Source organism: Panulirus ornatus, chromosome 20 (genome assembly GCF_036320965.1).
Source record: "Panulirus ornatus isolate Po-2019 chromosome 20, ASM3632096v1, whole genome shotgun sequence".
Classification (NCBI taxonomy): domain Eukaryota; kingdom Metazoa; phylum Arthropoda; class Malacostraca; order Decapoda; family Palinuridae; genus Panulirus; species Panulirus ornatus.
This window is the reverse complement of record NC_092243.1, coordinates 60,168,623-60,181,527: the sequence shown is the minus strand read 5'-3', so window position 1 is coordinate 60,181,527 and position 12,905 is coordinate 60,168,623. Positions and strand designations below refer to the sequence as shown.

Sequence of the window (12,905 nt, the reverse complement as noted above, 5' to 3'; positions counted from 1 at the left end):
CGGCAGGGGTGTGTGATGTCTCCATGGTTGTTTAATTTGTTTATGGATGGGGTTGTTAGGGAGGTGAATGCAAGAGTTTTGGAAAGAGGGGCAAGTATGAAGTCTGTTGGGGATGAGAGAGCTTGGGAAGTGAGTCAGTTGTTCGCTGATGGTACAGCGTTGGTGGCTGATTCATGTGAGAAACTGCAGAAGCTGGTGACTGAGTTTGGTAAAGTGTGTGAAAGAAGAAAGTTAAGAGTAAATGTGAATAAGAGCAGGGTTATTAGGTACAGTAGGGTTGAGGGTCAAGTCAATTGGGAGGTAAGTTTGAATGGAGAAAAACTGGAGGAAGTAAAGTGTTTTAGATATCTGGGAGTGGATCTGGCAGCGGATGGAACCATGGAAGCGGAAGTGGATCATAGGGTGGGGGAGGGGGCGAAAATCTTGGGAGCCTTGAAGAATGTGTGGAAGTCGAGAACATTATCTCGGAAAGCAAAAATGGGTATGTTTGAAGGAATAGTGGTTCCAACAATGTTGTATGGTTGCGAGGCGTGGACTATGGATAGAGTTGTGCGCAGGAGGATGGATGTGCTGGAAATGAGATGTTTGAGGACAGTGTGTGGTGTGAGGTGGTTTGATCGAGTAAGTAACGTAAGGGTAAGAGAGATGTGTGGAAATAAAAAGAGCGTGGTTGAGAGAGCAGAAGAGGATGTTTTGAAATGGTTTGGTCACATGGAGAGAATGAGTGAGGAAAGATTGACCAAGAGGATATATGTGTCGGAGGTGGAGGGAACGAGGAGAAGAGGGAGACCAAATTGGAGGTGGAAAGATGGAGTGAAAAAGATTTTGTGTGATCGGGGCCTGAACATGCAGGAGGGTGAAAGGAGGGCAAGGAATAGAGTGAATTGGATTGATGTGGTATACTGGGGTTGACGTGCTGTCAGTGGATTGAATCAAGGCATGTGTATGGGGGTGGGTTGGGCCATTTCTTTCGTCTGTTTCCTTGCGCTACCTCGCAAACGCGGGAGACAGCGACAAAGCCAAAGAAAAAAAAAATAATAATAATAATAGAAATAACAACAAATGTTGAAAACAAATATAAAATCATCATGTAATGAACAAGGTGCAAATAAAGTCAATCTTGGATTTGAAACAAAATACACATAAAGTCTATTCTCAAATATATCTAAGGTACTGCTTTCAACCATTCTAACTGGTAAATCATTCCATATATCAACAATCCTGTTGAAAAAAGTACTTTGCCTCATTCGAGGTAAAACGTGCACCCATTAGTTTGTAAATATTGCTATGCTTATATTTAATCAGACAAATTATCCATAGGTAGCCTGTTAAATCAACACTGTCAGAGCCTTTAATAATCTTTAATACTTGTATCATATCACCTCTTAAACTTCTTTTCTGTAAGCTAAATAGATTTAAGCTGTATAATCAACTCCCTCAGGATTCATTTCTCATTCCAGGAATCATCTTAGCAATGTGCCTCTGTACTCTCCATTCTATCTATATGTTTTTCAAGTAAGGTGACCAAACCGAGCACAATAGTCAAGCCGAGGATAGGGGAAGAGCAGTGTGGTTTCAGATGTGGTAGAGGATGTGTGGATCAAGTGTTTGCTTTGAAAAATGTGCATGAGAAATACGAAAAACAGATGGATTTGTATGTAGCATTTATGGATCTGGAGAAGGCATATGATAGGGATGATACAGACACTTTGTGGAAGGTCTAAGTGTATATAGAGGGCCTGGGAAGTGAGTCAGTTGTTGTTTGCTGATGATACAGCTCTGGTGGCTGATTCGAGTGAGAAACTGCAGAAGTTGGTGACTGAGTCTGGAGTGTGTGAAAGGCGAAACTTGAGAGTAAATGTGAATACAAGCAAGGTTATCAGGTTCATTATGGTTAAGGGACAAGCAAACTGGGATGTAAGTTTGAATGGAGAAAAACTGGAGTAAGTGAAGTATTTTAGATATTTGAGAGTGGATTTAGCAGCGAATGGAGCCATGGAAGCTGAAGTGAGTCACAGTGTGGAGGAAAGGGTGAAGGTTCTGGGAGTGATGAAGAATGTTTGGAAAGAGAGAACATTATCTCAGAGAGCAAAAATGGGTATGTTTGAAGGAATAGTAGTTCCAACATCATGTGGTTGCGAGGTATGGACTATAGATTAAGTTTGTGTGGAGGAGGGTGGAGATGGTGGAAATAAAATGTTTGAAGACAATATGTTTTGTTAGGTGGCGTGATCGAGTAAGTAATGAAAGGGTAGGAGATATGTGTGGTAATAAACAGTGTGTGGTTGAGAGAGCAGAAGAGGGTGTGTTGAAATGGTTTGCACATAAGGAGAGAATGAGGGAGCAACGGTTAACAAAATGGATTTATGTGTTAGAGGTGGAGGGAACAAGGAAAAGTGGGAGACCAAATTGGAGGCAGAAGGATGAAAATTTTGAGCAATCGGGGCCTGAACAAGCAGGAGGGTCAAAGGCGTGCAAGGAATAAAGTGAATTGGAATGATGTGGTATACTGGGGTCGACAAGCTGTCAATGGATTGAATCAGGGTATGTGAAGTGTCTGGGGTAAACCATGGAAAGTTTTGTGGGGCCTGGATGTGGAAAGGGAGCTGTGGCTTTGGTGCATTATACATGACAGCTAGAGACTAACTGTGAACAAATGTGGCCTTTGTTGTCTTTTCCTAGGGTAGGGGAGTTGTCATTTCATGTGTGGTGGGGTGGTGACGGGAATGAATAAAGGCAGCAGTATGAGTTATGTACATGTGTATATATGTATATGTCTGTGTATGTATATATATGTATGCGATGAAATGTATAGGTATGTATATGTGCGTGTATGGATGTGTATATATATACATGTGCATGTGGGTGGGTTGAGCCATTCTTTTGTCCGTTTCCTTGTGCTACCTTGCTAATGCAGGAGACAGCAACAAAGTGTAATTAAAAAATATATATACATATACATGTGTGTGTGTGTATACGAGTGGATGTTCGTCTTTTGTATGTTTCCTGGCGCCATCTTGCTGACGACGGAAATAGCAACTGAGTATAATAAAATTCAATAAATATATAAATCATCCCTGGGGATAGGGGAGAAATAATACTTCCCACGTATTCCCTGCGTGTCATAAAAGACGACTAAAAGGGGAAGGAGCGGTGGACTAGAAATACACAAGTTTTTAATTTTCCAAAAGCAGGAACAGAGAAGAAGGCCAAGTGAGGATTTTGTGTCCTAGGCTTAGTCCTCTCTTCTTAACATTACTTCACTAATGCGGGAAATAGTGAATATGTCTATAGAGAAAAAATATATATATATATATATATATATATATATATATATAAAAAAAAAAAAAAAAAAATATATATATATATATATTTTTTTTGCTTTGTCGCTGTCTCCCGCGTTTGCAAGGTAGCGCAAGGAAACAAACGAAAGAAATAGCCCAACCCACCCCCATACACATGTATATACATACGTCCACACATGCAAATATACATACCTACCCAGCTTTCCATGGTTTACCCCAGATGCCTCACATGCCCTGATTCAATCCACTGACAGTACGTCAACCCCGGTATACCACATCGATCCAATTCACTCTATTCCTTGCCCTCCTTTCACCCTCCTGCATGTTCAGGCCCCGATCACACAAAATCTTTTTCACTCCATCCTTCCACCTCCAAATTGGTCTCCCACTTCTCCTCGTTCCCTCCACCTCCGACACATATATCCTCTTGGTCAATCTTTCCTCACTCATTCTCTCCATGTGCCCAAACCATTTCAAAACATCCTCTTCTGCTCTCTCAACCACGCTCTTTTTATTTCCACACATCTCTCTTACCCTTACGTTACTTACTCGATCAAACCACCTCACACTACACATTGTCCTCAAACCTCTCATTTCCTGCACATCCATCCTCCTGCGCACAACTCTATCCATAGCCCACGCCTCGCAACCATACAACATTGTTGGAACCACTATTCCTTCAAACATACCCATTTTTGCTTTCCGAGATAATGTTCGACTTCCACACATTCTTCAAGGCTCCCAGAATTTTCACCCCCTCCCCCACCCTATGATCCACTTCCGCTTCCATGGTTCCATCCGCTGCCAGATCCGCTCCCAGATATCTAAAACACTTTACTTCCTCCAGTTTTTCTCCATTCAAACTTACCTCCCAATTGACTTGACCCTCAACCCTACTGTACCTAATAACCTTGCTCTTATTCACATTTACTCTTAACTTTCTTCTTCCACACACTTTACCAAACTCAGTCACCAGCTTCTGCAGTTTCTCACATGAATCAGCCACCAGTGCTGGATCATCAGCGAACAACAACTGACTCACTTCCCAAGCTCTCTCATCCCCAACAGACTTCATACTTGCCCCTCTTTCCAAAACTCTTGCATTCACCTCCCTACCAACCCCATCCATAAACAAATTAAACAACCATGGAGACATCGCACACCCCTGCCGCAAACCTATATTCACTGAGAACCAATCACTTTCCTCTCTTCCTACACGTACACATGCCTTACATCCTCGATAAAAACTTTTCACTGCTTCTAACAACTTGCCTCCCACACCATATATTCTTAATACCTTCCACAGAGCATCTCTATCAACTCTATCATATGCCTTCTCCAGATCCATAAATGCTACATACAAATCCATTTGCTTTTCTAAGTATTTCTCACATACATTCTTCAAAGCAAACACCTGATCCACACATCCTCTACCACTTCTGAAACCACACTGCTCTTCCCTAATCTGATGCTCTGTACATGCCTTCACCCTCTCAATCAATACCCTCCCATATAATTTACCAGGAATACTCAACAAACTTATACCTCTGTAATTTGAGCACTCACTCTTATCCCCTTTGCCTTTGTACAATGGCACTAGGCACGCATTCCGCCAATCCTCAGGCACCTCACCATGGGTCATACATACATTAAATAACCTTACCAACCAGTCAATAATACAGTCACCCCCTTTTTTAATGAAATATATATATATATATCCCTGGGGATAGGGGAGAAAGAATACTTCCCACGTATTCCCTGCGTGTCGTAGAAGGCGACTAAAAGGGGAGGGAGCGGGGGGCTGGAAATCCTCCCCTCTCGTTTTTTTTTTTTTTTTTAATTTTCCAAAAGAAGGAACAGAGAATTCAGCCAGGTGAGGATATTCCCTCAAAGGCCCAGTCCTCTGTTCTTAACGCTACCTCGCTAATGCGGGAAATGGCGAATAGTTTGAAAGAAAAGAAAGATATATATATATATATATATATATATATATATATATATATATATATATATATATATATATATATATATATATTATCCCTGGGGATAGGGGAGAAAGAATACTTCCCACGTATTCCCTGCGTGTCGTAGAAGGCGACTAAAAGGGGAGGGAGCGGGGGGCTGGAAATCCTCCCCTCTCGTTTTTTTTTTTTTTCCCAAAAGAAGGAACAGAGAATTCGGCCAGGTGAGGGTATTCCCTCAAAGGCCCAGTCCTCTGTTCTTAACGCTACCTCGCTAATGCGGGAAATGGCGAATAGTTTGAAAGAAAGAAAGATATATATATATATATATATATATATATATATATATATATATATTTTTTATATATATATATATATATATATATATATATATATATATATATATATATTTTTTTTTTCACCAAAGATGCTTGTGGCATGAGAAGCGTGGGAGGTGGGCAGATTAGAAAGGGTAGTGAGTGGTGGGATGAAGAAGTATGATTATTAGTGAAAGAGGTGAGAGAGGCATTTGACGATTTTTGCGAGGAAATAATGCAAATGACTGGGAGATGTATAAAAGAAAGAGGCAGGAGGTCAAGACAAAGGTGCAAGAGGTGAAAAAGAGGGCAAATGAGAGTTGGGGTGAGAGAGTATCATTAAATTTTAGGGAGAATAAAAAGATGTTTTGGAAGGAGGTAAATAAAGTGCGTCAAGATAAGGGAACAAATGGGAACTTCAGTGAAGAGGGCTAATGGGGAGGTGATAACAAGTAGTGGTGATGTGAGGAGATGGAGTGAGTATTTAAAGGTTTGTTGAATGTGTTTGATGATAGAGTGGCAGATATAGGATGTTTTGGTCGAGGTGGTGTGCAAAGTGAGAGGGTTAGGGAAAATGATTTGGTAAACAGAGAAGAGGTAGTAAAAGCTTTGCGGAAGATGAAAGCCGGCAAGGCATCGGGTTTGGATGGTATTGCAGTGGAATTTATTAAAAAAGATAGTGACTGTATTGTTGACTGGTTGGTAAGGTTATTTAATGTATGTATGATTCATGGTGAGGTGCCTGAGGACTGGCGGAATGCTTGCATAGTGCCATTGTACAAAGGCAAAGGGAACAAAGGTGAGTGCTCAAATTACAGAGGTATAAGTTTGTTGAGTATTCCTGGTAAATTATATGGGAGGGTATTGATTGAGAGGGTGAAGGCATGTACAGAGCATCAGACTGGGGAAGAGCAGTGTGGTTTCAGAAGTGGTTGAGGATGTGTGGATCAGGTGTTTGCTTTGAGGAATGCATGTGAGAAATACTTAGAAAAGCAAATGGATTTGTATGTAGCATTTATGGATCTAGAGAGGGCATATGATAGAGTTGATAGAGATGCTCTGTGGAAGGTATTAAGAATATATGGTGTGGGAGGCACGTTGTTAGAAGCAGTGAAAAGTTTTTATCGTGGATGTAAGGCATGTGTACGTGTAGGAAGAGAGGAAAGTGATTGGTTCTCAGTGAATGCAGATTTGCAGCAGGGGTGTGTGATGTCTCCATGGTTGCTTAATTTGTTTACGGATGGGGTTGTTAGGGAGGTGAATGCAAAAGTTTTGGAAAGAGGGGCAAGTATGCAGTCTATTGTGGATGAGAGAGCTTGGGAAGTGAGTCTGTTGTTGTTCGCTGATGATACAGCACTGGTGGCTGATTCATGTGAGAAACTGCAGAAGATGGTGACTGAGTTTGGTAAAGTGTGTGAAAGAAGAAAGTTGAGAGTAAATGTGAATAAGAGAAAGGTTATTAGGTACAGTAGGGTTGAGGATCAAGTCAACTGGGAGGTAAGTTTGAATGGAGAAAAGCTGGAGGAAGTGAAGTGATTTAGATATCTGGGAGTGGATTTGGCAGCGGATGGAACCATGGAAGCGGAAGTGAATCATAGGGTGGGGGAGGGGGCGAAAATTCTGGGAGCCTTGAAGAATGTGTGGAAGTCAAGAACATTATCTCGGAAAGCAAAAATGGGTATGTTTGAAGGAATAGTGGTTCCAACAATGTTGTATGGTTGCGAGGCGTGGGCTATGGACAGAGCGAGATGTTTGAGGGCAATGTGTAGTGTGAGGTGGTTTGATCGAGTAAGTAATAATAGGGTAAGAGAGATGTGTCGTAATAAAAAGAGTGTGGTTGAGAGAGCAGAAGAGGGTGTTTTGAAATGGTTTGGTCACATGGAGAGAATGAGTGAGGAAAAATTGACAAAGAGGATATGTGTGTCAGAGGTGGAGGGAACGAGGAGAAGTGGGAGACCAAATTGGAGGTGGAAAGATGGGGCGAAAAAAATTTTGAGCAATCGGGGCCTGAACATGCAGGAGGGTGAAAGACGTGCAAGGAATAGGGTGAACTGGAACGATGTGGTATACTGGGGTCGACATGCTGTTAATGGATTGAACCAAGGCATGTGAAGTGTCTGCGGTAAACCATAGAAAGTTTTGTAGGGCCTGGATGTGGAAAGGGAGCTGTGGTTTCGGCGCATTATACATGACGGCTAGAGACTGAGTGTGAACGAATGTGGCCTTGCTGTCTTTTCCTAGCGCTACCTACTGGGGTCGACATGCTGTTAATGGATTGAACCAAGGCATGTGAAGTGTCTGCGGTAAACCATAGAAAGTTTTGTAGGGCCTGGATGTGGAAAGGGAGCTGTGGTTTCGGTGCATTATACATGACAGCTAAAGACTGAGTGTGAACGAATGTGGCCTTTGCTGTCTTTTCCTAGCCCTACCTCACACGCATGTGGGGGGAGGGGGTTGTCATTTCATGTGTAGCGGGGTAGCGACGGGAATGAATAAAGGTAGCAAGTAAGAACTATGTACATGTGTATATATGTATATGTCTGTGTATGTATATACGTGTATACACTGAAATGTTTAAGTATGTATATGTGCATGCATGCACGTGTATGTACATACATGTGGGTGAGTTGGGCCATTCTTTCGTCTGTTTCCTTGCGCTACCTCGCTAATGCGGAAGACAGCGACAAAGTATAATGACAATAATAAGTTTCCTGCTGAACCTTGGTGGTGGCTGAGGTGACAATAAATGATAATTTCTCCCCATAGTAAGTCATCCTCCAGCTTCGCTAATGAAAGCACCTTTTTATGTTTTCTTGTTAGAAAATCTGAGCAGCATTTAGCTATATTTAGAGAACCAGTCAGATGATGTCCTGAAATGACAATATTTATGTCTTTGGATCATGTGCAGCATGATTTCATGGGCACCAATTCTTACAGCATTCAAAGTTGCCCAGGATAAGGTAGAAGATTTTCTAGCAAAAGTGGAGACACTGTGTCAGCACCTGATTCTGACAACATTGTCAATGTGGTGTGGCTAGTTATTTTACTAAAATTTATAGTTTTGATATGGAAAAATCATTGATCACATTGATTATAACAAGTGAAGGCTAATCATATAAGATAATACAAATCAGTAAACAAAAATTTCAGTGTAGATAAAATGAATGATAAAATATGTGCAATGGCAACTCACTTGACATCTAGGATTTAATCCCACACTTTTTAGCACATTGTGCTGAAACATCTACAAAATTTCTAAACACCTTGAAAGAAAGTGGATGAAATACATTTTCAACATGATATCTATCACTGTTATATGAAAATCTTTGATGCTGTAATGTTAAATACATTTGTAATCACTTTTTTAACAAACATTGAGGGGTAGAAAGGAAAACTTAATTAAGCATTAAGGGATTAAGTAAGCATGGCACATTGGCAAAATTTCAAAAAATATGGTAATCTACTGACTGGTAAACACAGTGGTAAGTTACTATCTGGTTCATTTTAGTATGTATGCAAGAATAATATCATAAAACTTCACAACTTCATCTTTAACAAGGCATGGCAAAAAAAAAAAAGAGGGAGGCATAAATATGGTAGAGAGGACATGTCATGAATCAATGTGCAATAAGGTATGCCAGAGTGAAAAGTACTAAATCAGAAAATGCTGAGGTGTACACTTTTGGTGATGCTTCAAGATAATAATACTGTGTTAATGAGTCAGATTAAAGCACTGCTAAATACAATCTGAAAACTGTAAAAAGAATGCAAAGGAAGCTAAGAAAGTAAATACGCATGAAACTCAGGATATTCCCTCAGGGTGAGGACATGAAAATTAACAAAAGTGGAGAAGGTAGAGAAAACCAGCGATTGAAAGGCAAAAGTGCTGGAGTACAGACAAATCTAGTGAAAGGTTGAAAACTCTCTTTTAGGTGAAGAAGGAGTGGTGCAGCTTAGTCTTTAAATACAAGGAGGAGAGGAAGTAGTGCAGTATATGCTTTCCAGAAGAATGCAAAATAGACATTCCTTGAGAAAGAAGTGTGGAGTCTGGATGGCTCACAAAGAATGAGAAACTGGATTTGATTTGAAAGTCAAGAAAAGCTACTGCATTTACTCAAAATAAAGCAGCAAATTTTTCTCCCACAACGTTGCAAAAATTGGGGAGGCTACTACAACAAGACAAATAGTCAAAAAGACATTTCAGAGTGGTTTCTACCACGTCCAAAGCTGTTTCAACACAATAGCAATTACGATACAATGTATACTCTTCCCCTATTCCATCTTTCTCACTAATAAATACATAACTAATAAAATTCTTATACATGAATTACTTCTAAACAGATGAAATTATGGTAAAACACAGACATTCACCTATTTTGACAGCATACCCACAATGACCCATGCATTTCGTTGCCATTATTTCTGCTGTAAATTTTTGTACTGAAACTAACATTGTTACACAACCAATGCACTGAACTTTCATGACATTGTGCAGTACTGCATTTCCACTGGATGCTTCATATGCCCCAGTTCAGGCCATTGACAGCATGTTGGTCCCTGTATACCACATCACTCCACTCTATCCCATACACCCCTTTCACCATTTTGCATGTTTGGGCTCCAATCACTCAAAATCTTTTTCAATACCTCCTTCTGTCTCCAATTTGGTCTCCCACTTCTTGTCTCCTCCACTCCTGACACGTATATCCTTTTTCAACCTCTCTATACGACCAAACCATTTCAGTAAGCATTCTTTAGCTCTTGCAATTACACTCTTATCACCACACCTCTCTCTTCCCTTTGTATTACATGCTCAATCTATATATATATATATATATATATATATATATATATATATATATATATATATATATATATTTTTTTTTCGTACTATTCGCCATTTCCCGCGATAGCGAGGTAGCATTAAGAACAGAGGACTGGGCCTTTGAAGGAATATCATCACCTGGCCCCCTTTTCTGTTCCTTCTTTTGGAAAATTGAAAAAAACGAGAGGGGAGGATTTCCAGCCACCCGCTCCCTCCCCTTTTAGTCGCCTTCTACGACACGCAGGGAATACGTGGGAAGTATTCTTTCTCCCCTATCCTCAGGGATAATATATATATATATTTTTCTTTTTTTTTCTTTTCATACTATTCGCCATTTCCCGCATTAGTGAGGTAGCATTAAGAACAGAGGACTGGGCCTTTGAGCCTTTTTTTTTTTTTTTTTTTTTTTTTTTTTTCCAAAAGAAGGAACAGAGAAGGAAGGATATATATATATATATATATATATATATATATATATATATATATATATATATATATATATATATTTTTTTTTGCTTTGTCGCTGTCTCCCGCGTCTGCGAGGTAGCGCAAGGAAACAGACGAAAGAAATGGCCCAACCCACCCCCATACACATGTATATAAATACGTCCATACACGCAAATATACATACCTACACAGCTTTCCATGGTTTACCCCAGACGCTTCACATGCCCCGATTCAATCCACTGAAACCCCGGTATACCACATCGCTCCAATTCACTCTACTCCTTGCCCTCCTTTCACCCTCCTGCATGTTCAGGCCCCGATCACACAAAATCTTTTTCACTCCATCTTTCCACCTCCAATTTGGTCTCCCTCATCTCCTTGCTCCCTCCACCTCCGACACATTTATCCTCTTGGTCAATCTTTCCTCACTCATCCTCTCCATGTGCCCAAACCACTTCAAAACACCCTCTTCTGCTCTCTCAACCACGCTCTTTTTATTTCCACACATCTCTCTTACCCTTACGTTACTCACTCGATCAAACCACCTCACACCACACATTGTCCTCAAACATCTCATTTCCAGCACATCCATCCTCCTGCGCACAACTCTATCCATAGCCCACGCCTCGCAACCATACAACATTGTTGGAACCACTATTCCTTCAAACATACCCATTTTTGCTCTCCGAGATAATGTTCTCGACTTCCACACATTCTTCAAGGCCCCCAGAATTTTCGCCCCCTCCCCCACCCTATGATCCACTTCCGCTTCCATGGTTCCATCCGCTGCCATATCCACTCCCAGATATCTAAAACACTTCACTTCCTCCAGTTTTTCTCCGTTCAAACTCACCTCCCAATGGACTTGACCCTCAACCCTACTGTACCTATATATACCTGTATATATATATATATATATATATATATATATATATATATATATATATATATATATATATATATATTTTTTTTTTTGTTTTGTCGCTGTCTCCCACGTTTGCGAGGTAGCGCAAGGAAACAGACGAAAGAAATGGCCCAACCCACCCCCATACACATGTATATACATACGTCCACACACGCAAATATACATACCTACACAGCTTTCCATGGTTTACCCCAGACGCTTCACATGCCTTGATTCAATCCACTGACAGCACGTCAACCCCGGTATACCACATCGCTCCAATTCACTCTATTCCTTGCCCTCCTTTCACCCTCCTGCATGTTCAGGCTCCGATCACACAAAATCTTTTTCACTCCATCTTTTCACCTCCAATTTGGTCTCCCTCTTCTCCTCGTTCCCTCCACCTCCGACACATATATCCTCTTGGTGAATCTTTCCTCACTCATTCTCTTCATGTGCCCAAACCATTTCAAAACACCCTCTTCTGCTCTCTCAACCACGCTCTTTTTATTTCCACACATCTCTCTTACCCTTACGTTACTTACTCGATCAAACCACCTCACACCACACATTGTCCTCAAACATCTCATTTCCAGCACATCCATCCTCCTGCGCACAACTCTATCCATAGCCCACGCCTCGCAACCATACAACATTGTTGGAACCACTATTCCTTCAAACATACCCATTTTTGCTTTCCGAGATAATGTTCTCGACTTCCACACATTCTTCAAGGCTCCCAGAATTTTCGCCCCCTCCCCCACCCTATGATCCACTTCCGCTTCCATGGTTCCATCCGCTGCCAGATCCACTCCCAGATATCTAAAACACTTCACTTCCTCCAGTTTTTCTCCATTCAAACTCACCTCCCAATTGACTTGACCCTCAATCCTACTGTACCTAATAACCTTGCTCTTATTCACATTTATATATATATATATATATATATATATATATATATATATATATATATATATATATATATATATATATTCACATTTACTCTTAACTTTCTTCTTCCACAACTTTTCCAAACTCAGTCACCAGCTTCTGCAGTTTCTCACATGAATCAGCCACCAGCGCTGTATCATCAGCGAACAACAACTGACTCACTTCCCAAGCTCTCTCATCCCCAACAGACTTCAT

General features: G+C 40.7%; 1 protein-coding gene across 3 annotated transcripts in view; it reads right to left on the bottom strand.

Annotated features, from left to right (window-relative positions):
• Positions 1-12,905, bottom strand: part of AP-2alpha (adaptor protein complex 2, subunit alpha) — a 170,495-nt gene that overhangs the window by 63,086 nt on the left and 94,504 nt on the right. The gene's annotated exons all lie outside the window — the stretch shown is intronic.